At 45.2% G+C, this 12,660-nt stretch overlaps 1 long non-coding RNA gene across 1 annotated transcript; it reads right to left on the bottom strand.

Moving 5' to 3' along the window:
* Window positions 1-2,966: 2,966 nt before the first annotated feature.
* Window positions 2,967-11,656, bottom strand: LOC138112864 (uncharacterized). The gene is made up of 3 exons (XR_011151878.1): window positions 11,545-11,656; window positions 11,195-11,474; window positions 2,967-5,118 (listed from the first exon to the last, which is right to left on the bottom strand). It is a non-coding gene; the product is annotated as an uncharacterized lncRNA (long non-coding RNA).
* Window positions 11,657-12,660: the final 1,004 nt, after the last annotated feature.

The raw sequence follows: 12,660 nt of genomic DNA, 5'->3' as shown, positions 1-12,660 counted from the left end.
GGCGCGCTCCTTGCCCCAGCGCACCCGCTCCCTCAGCCATCTCCGCCCGGCTGCGTAGGGCTGGGAGCCGAGCTCCGCATCCGCAGGGGAAAAGTCTGGGCGAAGCCAAATAGGTGCCCGGGGTGAGCTGGGCAAACAGCGATGGTGTGAAACATTCTCAGGAAAACAGATTGGCTGGAGTTCTTTACCTCGCAGAGCCACTATTCAACTCCCCAGAGAAGCTGTCAAACAAAAATAAGCAAAATGGTGGAAGAGAAACATTAATTTTCACGTACTTTCTTCCAGTTACGGTAATTTCAGGTGTTGTTGTGACAACAGTCGGGGCGTGACGCCTCAGACAAAATGCAATTTTCAATTTGACAGTTGTTATAAATAAAGTATGTAATTCGTGCTATTATGTATAAAATTAGAATGCAATCAGACCATGTAGAGACAGTTTCAAAATCCCTCCCAGCCTTGCTGAGAGAAAAATTTCACAACACTAAAAGAAGTTGTCTCACAATAAGTGAGGATTCCACCTAGTTGGGGTTGGATCACCAGGACATTTGCACCATGACGACTTGATTACCACCTTCTGATATCTACATCTCATAAGGAATAGGACATTCCGGGAACTAAAAATAACTGTTCCAGGAACCGGAGATGGCCCATTCATCATCAGAGATGGCCCTTCCATCACCAGAAATGGCCCACTCATCACCCAGGATGGACAATTCATCAGACCCAGGAAAGGCTTTGTGCAGCCCAACTCCGGGACAAGAAAACTTCATGAATATGCTAAAATTACGAGAAGAATAGAATTAATTCGGACTCTGCCCAAAAAACTGTATAAGAAGAGACCAGCCAAGCAGCAGTTGTGAACTTGGGAGGTCTGGTGCGATAGAGGTCAGATCTGTGCGTGTTCACCCAGCTCCGACCCCCGGGCTCGGAGCTGCTTTTCTCGGTCGTGGCTTTCTGTGCCACCGATCTTTCGGTCGCGGAATAAAATCTATTTCTTTATTAAATTTAATTTGGCCGAATTTCTTTACCTCAAGAGTGCTCCTTCAAAACTGCAGCTGTAGCCAGCACTTAGAGGCATGCAATAGAATTCCTCCACTGAGCCTCTTAACACTAATAAAAAAATATATTTAAACAGAAGGGTCTAGTTTCTACCTCTCCTAGAATAATAGATGGATGAATTACTTTTCTTCCCTAATGGGAAAATCTCCCCAGTCCCAGACATTCTTAAGTGCCATGTAATTAAATGGTTTTACTAACAGCCCTTCAAGAGCCTATTGTAAGAGATTTTACCAGCACCTATAAAGAAATGGTCCATTGTTTCTTCGGAAAACACAGGGCTTAAAAAACTAAAGCGTTTAATGGTTGCTCCACAAACAAATTCAAAATAAAAATTTCCTGTCTGTCTTATTTGGCTTTTAAATAACTCAGTTCAATGGGACTGAGGGGAACAATATTTTCTCTATTTGCATTTTCAAAATCCCTTTCATCTTAGGATTTCAGGGAATTTTAAATCCTCAAATAAGTCTCACAGCATCTTTCTGGGATGAGTTTGTGAAACTAAGTTTATTCTTCACTTTTTCTGGGGTGAAGTGAGTTAGAGATACCAGTAGTTCAGGTCCCATATGCCTGGCCCATCTGAGGAGACTCCTGGCAGGGGGGAGAAGAGAGTTTAAGAAAAGAAACAAAAGTCAGTTTCACCACTTTTCCTTACAACACAATTAAACAATCTTGTACCTGATTAAAAGAATAACCTACATCAATTTTTATGTTAATGTTTGCATGTAAATTAATTGTACACATTTACACAACCTAGATTACACAGATTTACACATTCTAGATAAACTTGGAATTTTCAAAACCACCTGAAACACTCAGATGGGAGAAAACAGAAATATGTTTTGCATATGCATTTGAGACTCTGTTGGTACTCCACATGGGGCAGTGCAGTCCGACCTCTGCTGAAACAAGCCAATGAGGGTTTTGTCCCAACAAACAGCGAGGATATCTCCTCCCTAAAAGTCTTCTCCTGCTAAAGACTCAGGTGGTCATGGATGGACCATCACTGTTTCTCAGGGCAGTAATATGCAAATGTTCTTAAATTGGCAGGTTCTAAAGTTCATTCCTCTTTGTCTTCTGCTTTTAGAGGTACAGGATGCCTTGAGTCACGTTTTAGAGATTTCCTTTGTAGTTCAGAAGCTTATTTTCACTTAATCATAGACTCCCAGAGGAAGGAATTAATCTTAGTACCCTAAAGAAGGGGTTCAGAGAAACCAGCTGAGGAAAATTTGCCCTATCTCTTGACTGCTATACTGACATTGTTGTGCCTGAATGCACCAAGTCCTCTTGAAAAGCCTGTCTCAAGCCAAACAATGCACATCTAGTGCTCCAGAGGGTTCCCTGTTGTTGAGGTGTACCAAGAAGTGCATCACTCTGTTATGAACAGGCACAAACAAGGACCTGGGATCTCTTTTATCCCCAGGTATTCATTCTCTCTTGAGGACTTTGGATATACAACTCACTCCAGCAGTTTGAAGAGGGCTCATGTGCATACAAATGTGCACAGACATACAGGTTATATTTATTCATAAGAGTAAAATCATATCCCACTGATATTCCATCATCAAGCGCTCTCACCAGTGTGACGTTCTTGCAAAAATAGTAACTGTATTCATTAAGGATTAAGCGGCAAATGATTGTCTGGTTCAAAGAGTGTTTCAAATACTCAAATAAGGCCCCTGCACACAGGTTTTGTCACATAGCTTTTAGAGATTGTACTCGAGGGAGGGGAGTGGTGGGGAAGGTATTACCTTTTTTGTTATTCTTTTGGTTTTGTAGTACATGCTGAAAATATGCTTCCAACTCAAGTGTGATGCATGTCATTTTTATTCTGTCAAGCTGCTGTCGCTGTAGGAGTGTGCAGAAAGCTGGCAGCTCGTAAAACAGCACTCAGCTTTCAGAACCTGCAAACATATAATCAGTGCTTGCTATGCGTGGAGTTCACCTTGCTTCAGTAGGTGCTGCAGAGATTTTTTCCATGGATCTGCTTTATAAGCAGTGTTTTTGTATAAATATGCTAGAATTAGACATTAGCATCAGAAGGGAGGAAGTGGGAACACTGCTTTAATTCATCTAGGCTTCATCAGCATAAAAATACGTCAAGCATTTATTTCATGAAACTTAATGGAAATATATAGATGGGATTTCAGTTCTGCAGAATTTTTTTTCTCTCTTCTCAAATAGTAGAATTGCTCTCAGAAAAAAATGTTAAACCTATTGCGGGGGAGGGACAAAGCACTTTAATTGTTATTAACCTCTTCTATTACCACTTTCAGTTGTGAACTAACACGTGTATGGACTGCTTTCATTCATGAATGGCTGCAATCACCGAGGTATTTACTGCCTTTTTCAAATGACTGTAGAAATCAGTAGGTTCACTGCAACATCAATCCCTTGTGCTTCATTGCTCGAAGTCATTAGGGGAGGCAGAACTTCTGGAGACAGCTCTTCTTAATGCTGGTGTTGCAGCAGGATCACAGGAGCAAACCAGGGAACTTGGATTTTGGTTGACACTTTGATTACACCCTGCAGAAACCAGTGTCCAGTGGCACTTTGAACTTACAGATATTCTAATGTTCTACTTCCAGGCTGGGAAACAAAGGCAGTGAAAAAGTATCTTGCCCAAGGTCAAACAGCGTAACTGCTGGACAGCCAAGAATACCTCTCCTCCTAAACCATCCAAGCCTGAATCCTAAGGCAGCAAGGCCACAATGCATCTTTCTCTCACATTTAGATTCATTGGAGATTCTAGCAGGCAAAGTGAGAGAAACCAGTCCTGTATTGACAGACCCTGGCATGTGCATCCATCTCAATGCCCTCAACCCACCAGGCTTTTGAGGGACAAGGAGCATTTATGCTGAAAAAAAATGCAAGCCAACCACACGTGGGCTTCCTTTCCAATAGTTTCTTTTTGTCTTGAACAAAGTTACTGAGCTCTGTTACTCTCAAACCCTGTAGTCACCTGTGCCTTGCAATGCAGAGTCTGACCCCTCACCAGAACCTTCAGAAATGTCTGTAACTTCGACAGTGAGCAACTGCTTGCCACAAAACTTAGATGAGGGAGCCCCAAGCCTGCAAGAGCCTTAAAAGAATCTCAGTTTGATAAAAGGTGGATGTAATTACAGGTTCAGATGCCAGCTGCACAGCATTAGCCAGTGTTATCTCTGTTCCATGGTGGGTACCTGTTCCCACCACCCACAGGCCCTTTTCTTGCACTTTTTTGTCTCCTGCTCCCTGCCCCTACCGCAGTGTGTGCCAAGGGGTGCCAGGGTGGTGCGCTGTACAGGGGAATTGGCTGGGAGGCATCTATATGAAAAATATACATGAGAAACACCAGAGGGGTTTTTTTTGCTTTTCCTTTTCTGATGCATTCTAGTCACTCTAAATGACTCAAAACAGTAAGTCTCTTTTCAACAATAAAAAAAAGTTTCTCTTGATCACTATGATCCTTTGAACGTGTAAAGTTGAATAATTATTGTTGACTGTTAAGTATTCATCCATAAACGCTTTAATCCAACAACATTTTAAGAAAGCTAACATGTTTGTCAAGAAGAGAGTGGTGGGGTAAAACATCACATTAACATGAAAAACAGAGAAAGGTTCTTTTTTGAAAAGAGCATGTGTTATTGTGAATTAAGCTGCTGCAGGTTTACTAAGGGAGACCGTTGTTGTGCTCATCATCTTTCAGACGAGCCTCTCTGTGAATAAAATGGGGTTGAATGAATTTCCCTCGCTTCACCAATTTCATAAATGAAGGCGTTGTGCACACACGGAGCGAGGGCCGCACCCGCGGCCGTGCGGGGAGCGCTGCCGGCAGGTGGCGTGGGCCAGGCCGGCTCCGGCCGCGGGGCCACCAGGGTCACATCCTGCCCGAGGGGCGAACCAGGGATGCTTTCCTTTGCTGCGATGCAACAGAAAGCTTCGTTGCATTTGGAAATTTTGTGAAAGAAAGCATTGCTCTCTGTTTTTTCTATTTTAAATTCTGGAGAAGGGAAGGGACATGCAGTGGGATGCTTATGGAGTCAGCTGTGTCGGAGGGCACCCATACCTGCAGTAACAGACCTGTTTTGGATGAAGGAGAAGCAAATCAGGGACCCTGGATCTCACAGATCTGTTGCACCCAGTAGCTGCCCTAGCAGTGAGGGTGGCAGCCCACAGCATCTCTTGGCTTCAGTAGGGGCTTCCCTGAAGAGAGCCTGGGTTGGCACCAGCTCGTGGGCATCAGGGCAAGTGGATGGCTTCTTTCAGGGGCTGTATGACATCCCTGAGGCCAGCACCTGCCCATCCATCAGCAGGGCTCAGGGACAGCCTATGGAGGACAGGATCAACTGGTTCTCATCAAAATAAATCATAAAAAAAGATAGAAATCTGAAGATCTGTTAAATCTCAAGCTCCAGGTGAAAGATCGCCAGCTGAGACAGCAGTGCAAGACTAGGAAATCAGGAGGTGAATTAAAAGCAATTTTACTTCCAAAGAATCTCCTCATGTTCAAGTGAGCAGTAAATGCAATCCTGTCCAGTAAGAGAGCCACAGACATAAATACATGTCCCCCATGTGCAGGACTGGCTGCTTGCTCTGAAGGTGTCTGCAGGAAGACTGATTCTTGCTGTTACACAAGAGGGGGTGAGGGACCAACGGGAAGCAGTAGTGACTGTCTTGGCCCTGGAGGTGTTGCTGGTTTGATGACATCATTGACTAAAGGGATATTTTGCAACCTGTTCCCAGCAGTGGCAGGACACAGACGGACTGAGGGCTGTGGAGACTCCTTGGAGAAATTGGGGGATGGATGCAGAGAAGTCTCTGAATGTCTGCACTCAGCACATGTGATGAGCCAGACTGTGGGGTAGGGGCAGAAACAGCCTGTGTAGGTCTGTGACCCAGACTGCCTCATTTTGGGGCAGCTTTTTCAGTCTTTGTGGCCAGTACAAACAAATTACATTTGACAGAGATACCAGACTGGATATCTGACTTCCACAGAGCATCCTGAAATTCTGGAAAAAACCCTTTCCCCTTGCCTCTGCTCCTAATTAGCACCCTAGCAGGAGGTGGCTGCAGTAAATTTGTAATTAGATTAGAACAAAAATAGTTATTTAGGCTGACCACATCCATTCAACTAAGTGATACATATCTAAACTGAAGAATCACATCAGAATCACTCTGCCTGGGCTTTATTCCCTCTTTAAGCCATCCATCTGCAGCTTCGGGATCCACAAACAAATGCGATTTTTTAACCAGAGCACCAAAACCAGCCTCAGGAGAAGGCAGACTCCTTTCTCCAAGGCATTTTCACACTAAGGTAGGCGAGTCGCTGACCTTATGGCATCTGACTGACTTAACAAGTTGCAGCAACTTCACCTGACACCTGGTGGCCTCCCTTTTAAGTGTGAAATTTCCCCCCATGCTTTGAAGATCAAAGGAAAGCAAAGATAACTTTCAGTTTTGTCATGGAAACTAAAACCACTGCCCCAGGAACTATCTTGGGCCTCACTCCCCATTAGCGCTCAGCATTTCTCAGGCTCTTCCCAGCCGGAGCCCAGGGGCAGAAGGACATTGTCCTATCACACCCAAGCTGGCAGGCTTCACCCGTGCAACTTATCACGGTTCGGTCCAGATAACAGGCATCTTTATTATCTTTTCCAGCCCTCCAAGGAAGTGTCTTGCTGTTTATTCTACACTATCTCTCTTAGCCCTGGCCTGCTGCCTCTTCTTGTACCCCCAGCTGCCTCACAGAGGGAGGATGGAGAAGAAAATGAGAAGAGAAACCAAGACGGGAACACTGTCTGAAGCCTCTTGGCAGCCTCCCCTGCTGTCTGCAGACATTCCCTATGTGTCCCAACAACCTTTCCCCAGGATCCCACAAGCCACAGCACTGAGTATGGTAGTAGCTGGCGATGCAGAAGTCTTCTGCTTCTCCCTTCTTCATGGCTGAAGCCTATCCCCATCAGATGTCACAGACAAGTCCAGAAAACTCCTTTCAGGTGGGTTTAGTAATCAGAAGTGCCAGGAGCCACTTTAACACTTAGTAGCGCAGGAAACAACTTACCCTCCCCTTCTCTCCACTGGTGGCCCCGATCAATTCTCTCGAGCATATCCGCCTGCGTCTGTCATGCTGACTGCCAGAAAACCAGCTGCTCTTCACAGCTGGATTTAGTAAACTGAACCATGTCAATGCTTTAGCACTCAGTAGCACACAGATTTCTTGCCACCCACCCGGGGCTCCCATCCCCTGGCAGAGTGGCTGTGCTGGCTGTCTGAAAGTGCTCCACAATTGGTTTTGTTTTTAACTAAGTAATACATTATAGCCTGGGGGGAAAAAAAGAAAAAAAAAAAACCAACAAACCAAAACCCCACAGCAAACTCTCTCTTCTAATAAGGAACACATGGACTCACAAGCACAGCACAACAAATACATCATGGTAACAAGATTTTGTGCTTAGGATAGTCTTTGTCATGGATCTAATGTGCATTGCAAACATATGATAAAAGCTTTATGCCTTTCTCAGAGTGAGATTGATATCATTATCCCTGATGCAAGACAGGATGCAGAGACATATAGATAAGCCTGTGAGAAACATTTAGAGAGAAATTCAGGTTCACTCTAGCACCAAAATGCTTCTTGCATGAGCAAAGCCACATCAGCAAAGCTCTGTTTTAACAACAGAGCAGAAATATCCTCTGGAGAAGTGAGCTGTCCTGTGGAAAACACAGTTTTGCTGCTGTAGTCCTTTTCTATATACTCAAGGGACCCATCTGGTCAGCTTGGTCAGTCCAGGTCTCGCTCACTTCCTTTATGCTTTTGACAAATGTGCCTGTGCCAGCAGGAGCAGCTGCATCACTTGCCCTGGAAATCCACAGGCAGAGCCCACAATTGAGCCCAGACTGCCTGACCCCGGGGCTCTCTGTTAGCCACAGCAATTACTCCGGGCAATGTGGGCATTGCTAGGGAGACCTCAGGCTGAAAGCATATCTAGGAGATGAACACAGTTCTGCTCCATCCCTGTTAGGAATCTGCTTCACCCTGGCCAGCCGCTCGGGGCCCAGCCGGATGGAAGTTAATGGTCATGCTGGAATTCGTGTCAATTGATTTTCCAGTTTACCTGACTTAATGTGATTGGAGGCATTAGAGGAGAGAGGATATACCCGTTGTTCCAGTTGGGTCTTGCAGACTTCAAATGCCATTTCAATGCAGAAGCAAGTTTTAGTTCCAATTAGAACAAATAGCTCCTTAAAATAAAGATTTAATGGAAAGATGCATCTAGACCCTGATCTGAATCCCATTGTGTTCGGGGCCCTTCTCCCCACCAAGGCGATACGCCTTGGTTCAGGGCCTAGAGGCAGCTCACAATGTATGGGCAATTTAATAACGAGAGATGACTCACCCACTATCTGCTTTACAAAGGAATCTCAGAAATGGAGTATCACAGTGACAGAAATAAACTACTATTCACACACAGACAACCCCCCACCCCAAAAAAAAAAAAAAAAAGCCCATAAAAACTACATTGTCATTTCACTTGGGAGACATAAACCTGGTCCAATTAACATTTACTCAAGTGTATAACTTTACTAACATGATTAGTTCAGAAAACCAGATCTGGGGAAATGGTTATGCCAAGGGGGTTTGAAGTTTGAATTGAGGCCTTTATCAGTTTGCCTTTCATTTCCAAGCCTCTGACAGTCCCAGCAGATCAGAAACCTTTACGTGGTGCCTGTTCTGAAGTCCTAGTCATGACTGCAGCAAGCGTGGGCTGAGGCAGGATTTGTACTAAAGGTCTTTCCCACTTCTCCTCATGCATGGCATGTCTTATGGGTCCCATGGATCCCATGCAAGCTTGTGTCCTAGAAATGCTTTCCAGCCATGATTTCCCCAGCACAGGTCATATTCTGGGATATGAGAACAATCCCTGACAGAAATATGGGAGTCCTCAGGCAATGCTGTCCCTGAGGCTCCTTAAGGTTCTTTCTCTCTTTTTATCTACCATGGTCACTCCTGATCTTGAGTTACTGCCTTTATGGGTTTGTTTGGTGTCCTGCTAGGATTCCCAGAAGCTACAAATAACAGCCAGTGACTTCAATGGGGTAAGCTAGTACATGAAAGGGATATCTAGGGGCCATAAATCCTCTTCAATAGCTAGACAAGGCTGGAAAAAGTGCTGAGCATTTCAGCTGTTACTGCAGAAGCCATTTGTCTCAGTAACCTTTATATTCCCTGCAAGTGTTCATAGGCAGGACACATAGGAGTGTATCACCACTGCTGATGGAAAACATGAACAGATTTGGTAAGCCTTACTTAGATGTCAGAGTACTTTGAATTTTGAAGCTGAAATAAAAAGATTGAAAGTTTCCCATGTTACCCCAAAAGTTACCCCAAAGTTTCCAATGAAATGGTAAAATAAAGTAGGACTTTACAACTGAAACCCTGGTGCCAGAACTCCATTTGATTTTCTCTGATGACTCAACCTATTTCACAAGCTATTTTCATATTCCTTATTTAGCAAACTTACTCATGTCTCAGTAAAAGCCTACGATGTGATAAAGCCAAGAAACCGTAATGTGTGGTACTGGTAACACCTCCCACGTAAAAAAAAATCCTACTTCCATATTTATGTGGCTCTGCAAATTGGTTCCTGCCTTTTTCTCCCCAGAGAGTGAGCTGGCAGTGTGTCTACTCTCCAATTAACGTGAAGCTGTGAAAAGTGGAGATGGAGGGTCAAATTCACCATACCTGGGGCCTCACACATTTTTTTTTTTCCATCCTATAGGCACATTTGGGCCTTTTACTTCCCTGCAAGGCAGGTGTTGTTTTTAGCATACAAATGACAATGCCTGCAGAATACCTTCTTCATTCATGCTTTGTCTCCTAAAAAAAGATGCTCCCACTAGAAGGCAAGAAGCTAAGAAGAGCTGCCTACCTTGTGTTGCTCAGGGACTGGGGATGGGCACCTCAGTACCAAGTACCTATGGAGCAGGTCATGGATTTTACCTGGATTTTAGTGGTAAGGATGCAATTTCTACCTTTTGGAAAGCTCTTTAGGCAGGAAGCAGAAGAAGCTGGAGAAAGCCTATGCTTTGTAACCAGAATAGACTGCAAATCACACCAGCAAATATATGGACTAAGAAGACACTTAGGGACACTTAAGGACAGCACCCACTCATGCAACTCCACCCTAGATTTCTTCATAATCTGATTTGCAATGATTTGCAATGGTGTAGAGATATGTATTTTTTGTGGCAGTGTCTTGAATTCTTGAATACTTGTTTCTCTTGGAGACAAAAAGGAAATGCAGCATGTGTAAAGCAGAGCCAGAGGCTGAGCAACTGCACTCATGCTTGCAACATGACTGCTCCTTGCAAGCCTAAAAGCGAGGGACCAAAAGCTGCATGGCACAAGCCCTGTTCAATCCCACCCCAGGATCTGAAACAGGTCCTGAGTGGCACCAAGCTGTCCAGGATGCAAGGGTGGACCATCAGGAGTGTGAATGGAGAGATGTCACATCCCAGCACAGCTCTGAACTAGCACTTCCATGGGCAACAGAACTTGCAAAATCCCCTTTTCACTGACATTTCCTCCATCTTCTTTGATGGATCATAATGGATAAGCGCTAATTGAAGCTTTGTCTCAGAGTACACCATTCCTGCCATCTTTCCCTCATTTGCCTCTTCTGAAGTCTGAAAGCATCCTGATAACAGCCTTCCCCTAGCTGTTATAGCTACAAGGATCTCTACTTTCCATCAGAATTTTGTTTTTGATGTCCCTATTCCTCTCTGAAGCTTAGCTGGTAGATGGACACAGGCCCATCAAACCAGCTAGTTCAGCTCCCACCACTACCAGCCTCCACCCTTCAGCTTTGACATTCCCCACACACCTACCTGATCTGAACTTCCATCCTTAGCAATGAGCCACTCAAACCCAAGCCCATTTGGGCTATAAAAGCCCCCTAAATATTCCATCCTACCACATCTGGTGAATTTCCTCAGTACACAAAACACTGTTGGAACTGTTCCTTTCACTAAGGATGGAGGCACCTATTGTGTGCTGCTGTCTGGGAGCAGAGAACCAGGGGCCCTACCCTGCACATGTGAGTTCAAACACATTGCCTTTTCCCAGGTAGGTGCCATCCCGATTTGACACACTCACCTTCATATATTAGTGCTCAGATCCTCAGCTCCTTCTCTCCCATGGGAGCAGCACGGCCAGGAAGGGAGAAGGGCACGTACTCTCAGCCCAAAACCCTGCAGTCAGATGGCTGTAATGTCCCCTCAAAGAGGTGGGGTCTGCCAAACTGGCCAAGGGACTAAGCTGGGGACAGAGGTCTCACACTAGCACTGAAGTAGCAGAGCAGGCACCAGCATGAGAACACAACCCGCTGAGAGGCAGTATTTGCATCCCACTCTGACTTGGATTCTGGAACTTCCTTCTGCTGGAAGGAGAGGTGGATTAAGACCAGACAAGAAGAGGGGACCCCTGCCCTGGGCAGGAGCATAAACCTTGGTCTCCTGTGTCCAGGCATGACAAGTCCTCTTCAGGCTCCCACGGGGCTGTGGCCTTCTACCCTTGCTGAATCCCAGCCCAGCATCTCCCCCTAATAAGTCTGTCCACCAACACACCGTGCTTAAAGCCCAGGATAAGAGCTCCCTTCCAAACACAACTGCAGCTGCCTTCCCTCTCTGCTAAATACCTGGCTCCTCCACCTGACCTGTGATCTTTTCCAGCTGCCTTGGTCAAATCTGTCAAGGTCAGCAGTCCCTCTGTTAACCCCTTCAGCCCACTGCCTTGTGCTCTACAGGTTCCCATGTTCCATCATTGGCTCTGCAGAGGGTTTCAGTTTTCCAATCCTTAAGAAACAAAGCTGGTTGTCCACCCAGAAGGGTTTAGTGCAGTTTTAATGACAACTGTTGGCTGCTCTGTTTCTGTCCAGGTTGTAGGTGTCAGTATTCAGGACACAGCCACTCTCACTAAGCGCAACAGCCTTTCTGCTTGGGTGCTTGTGTGAGCTGAGAGGAAGAAAGCATTTTCCACATTTTCAAGAGTTCCCCAAGGGGTCTAGTCAGGTCTTTCAGGAAATTAATTGATCTGCTCTTACTAGATCATCTGCCTTACCTCCCTGGCTGCTGGTTCCCATGTTCAGGTTTCCCAGAACCCAGGCAGGGCTGCTGACACATCCCTCTGACACTGGAGGAGAAATCCAATGCACATCCCCAATAAGACCTTCTCATCTGTCAGATTTGCTTTCCTGGGGGTAAGAAGTTACAAATGGATGCATATGTGCACACATGCTGTGTAACCCAGATATTTACCATAAATTTTTCAACTCGATAGTTTGGAATTGCAGATTATAAATGTGCTGTGGTGATGAGCTAGAAAAAGCCTAGAAACTTCAAGATGAAAAGGGGAATGAAAGGCATCAGACATGCTGGTACTTCTGATTTAATTTTTTTCATTTAAAGAAGTGAAAAAATTAGTGTTACCCACATGATCTGGTTGGTTCCTGGCACCCAGAGGTGCCACATGTCACCCACAAGCGTCACTCCAAGGACCAAGGCATGTAACATCCCTTTTCATGGGTTGGAAGGAAGTGGGGGCCATGCCTAGTTCAGATTTTC

This window comes from Aphelocoma coerulescens, chromosome 6 (assembly GCF_041296385.1).
Source record: "Aphelocoma coerulescens isolate FSJ_1873_10779 chromosome 6, UR_Acoe_1.0, whole genome shotgun sequence".
In the NCBI taxonomy this organism is placed as follows: domain Eukaryota; kingdom Metazoa; phylum Chordata; class Aves; order Passeriformes; family Corvidae; genus Aphelocoma; species Aphelocoma coerulescens.
This window is presented reverse-complemented; position numbering and strand designations above follow the sequence as displayed.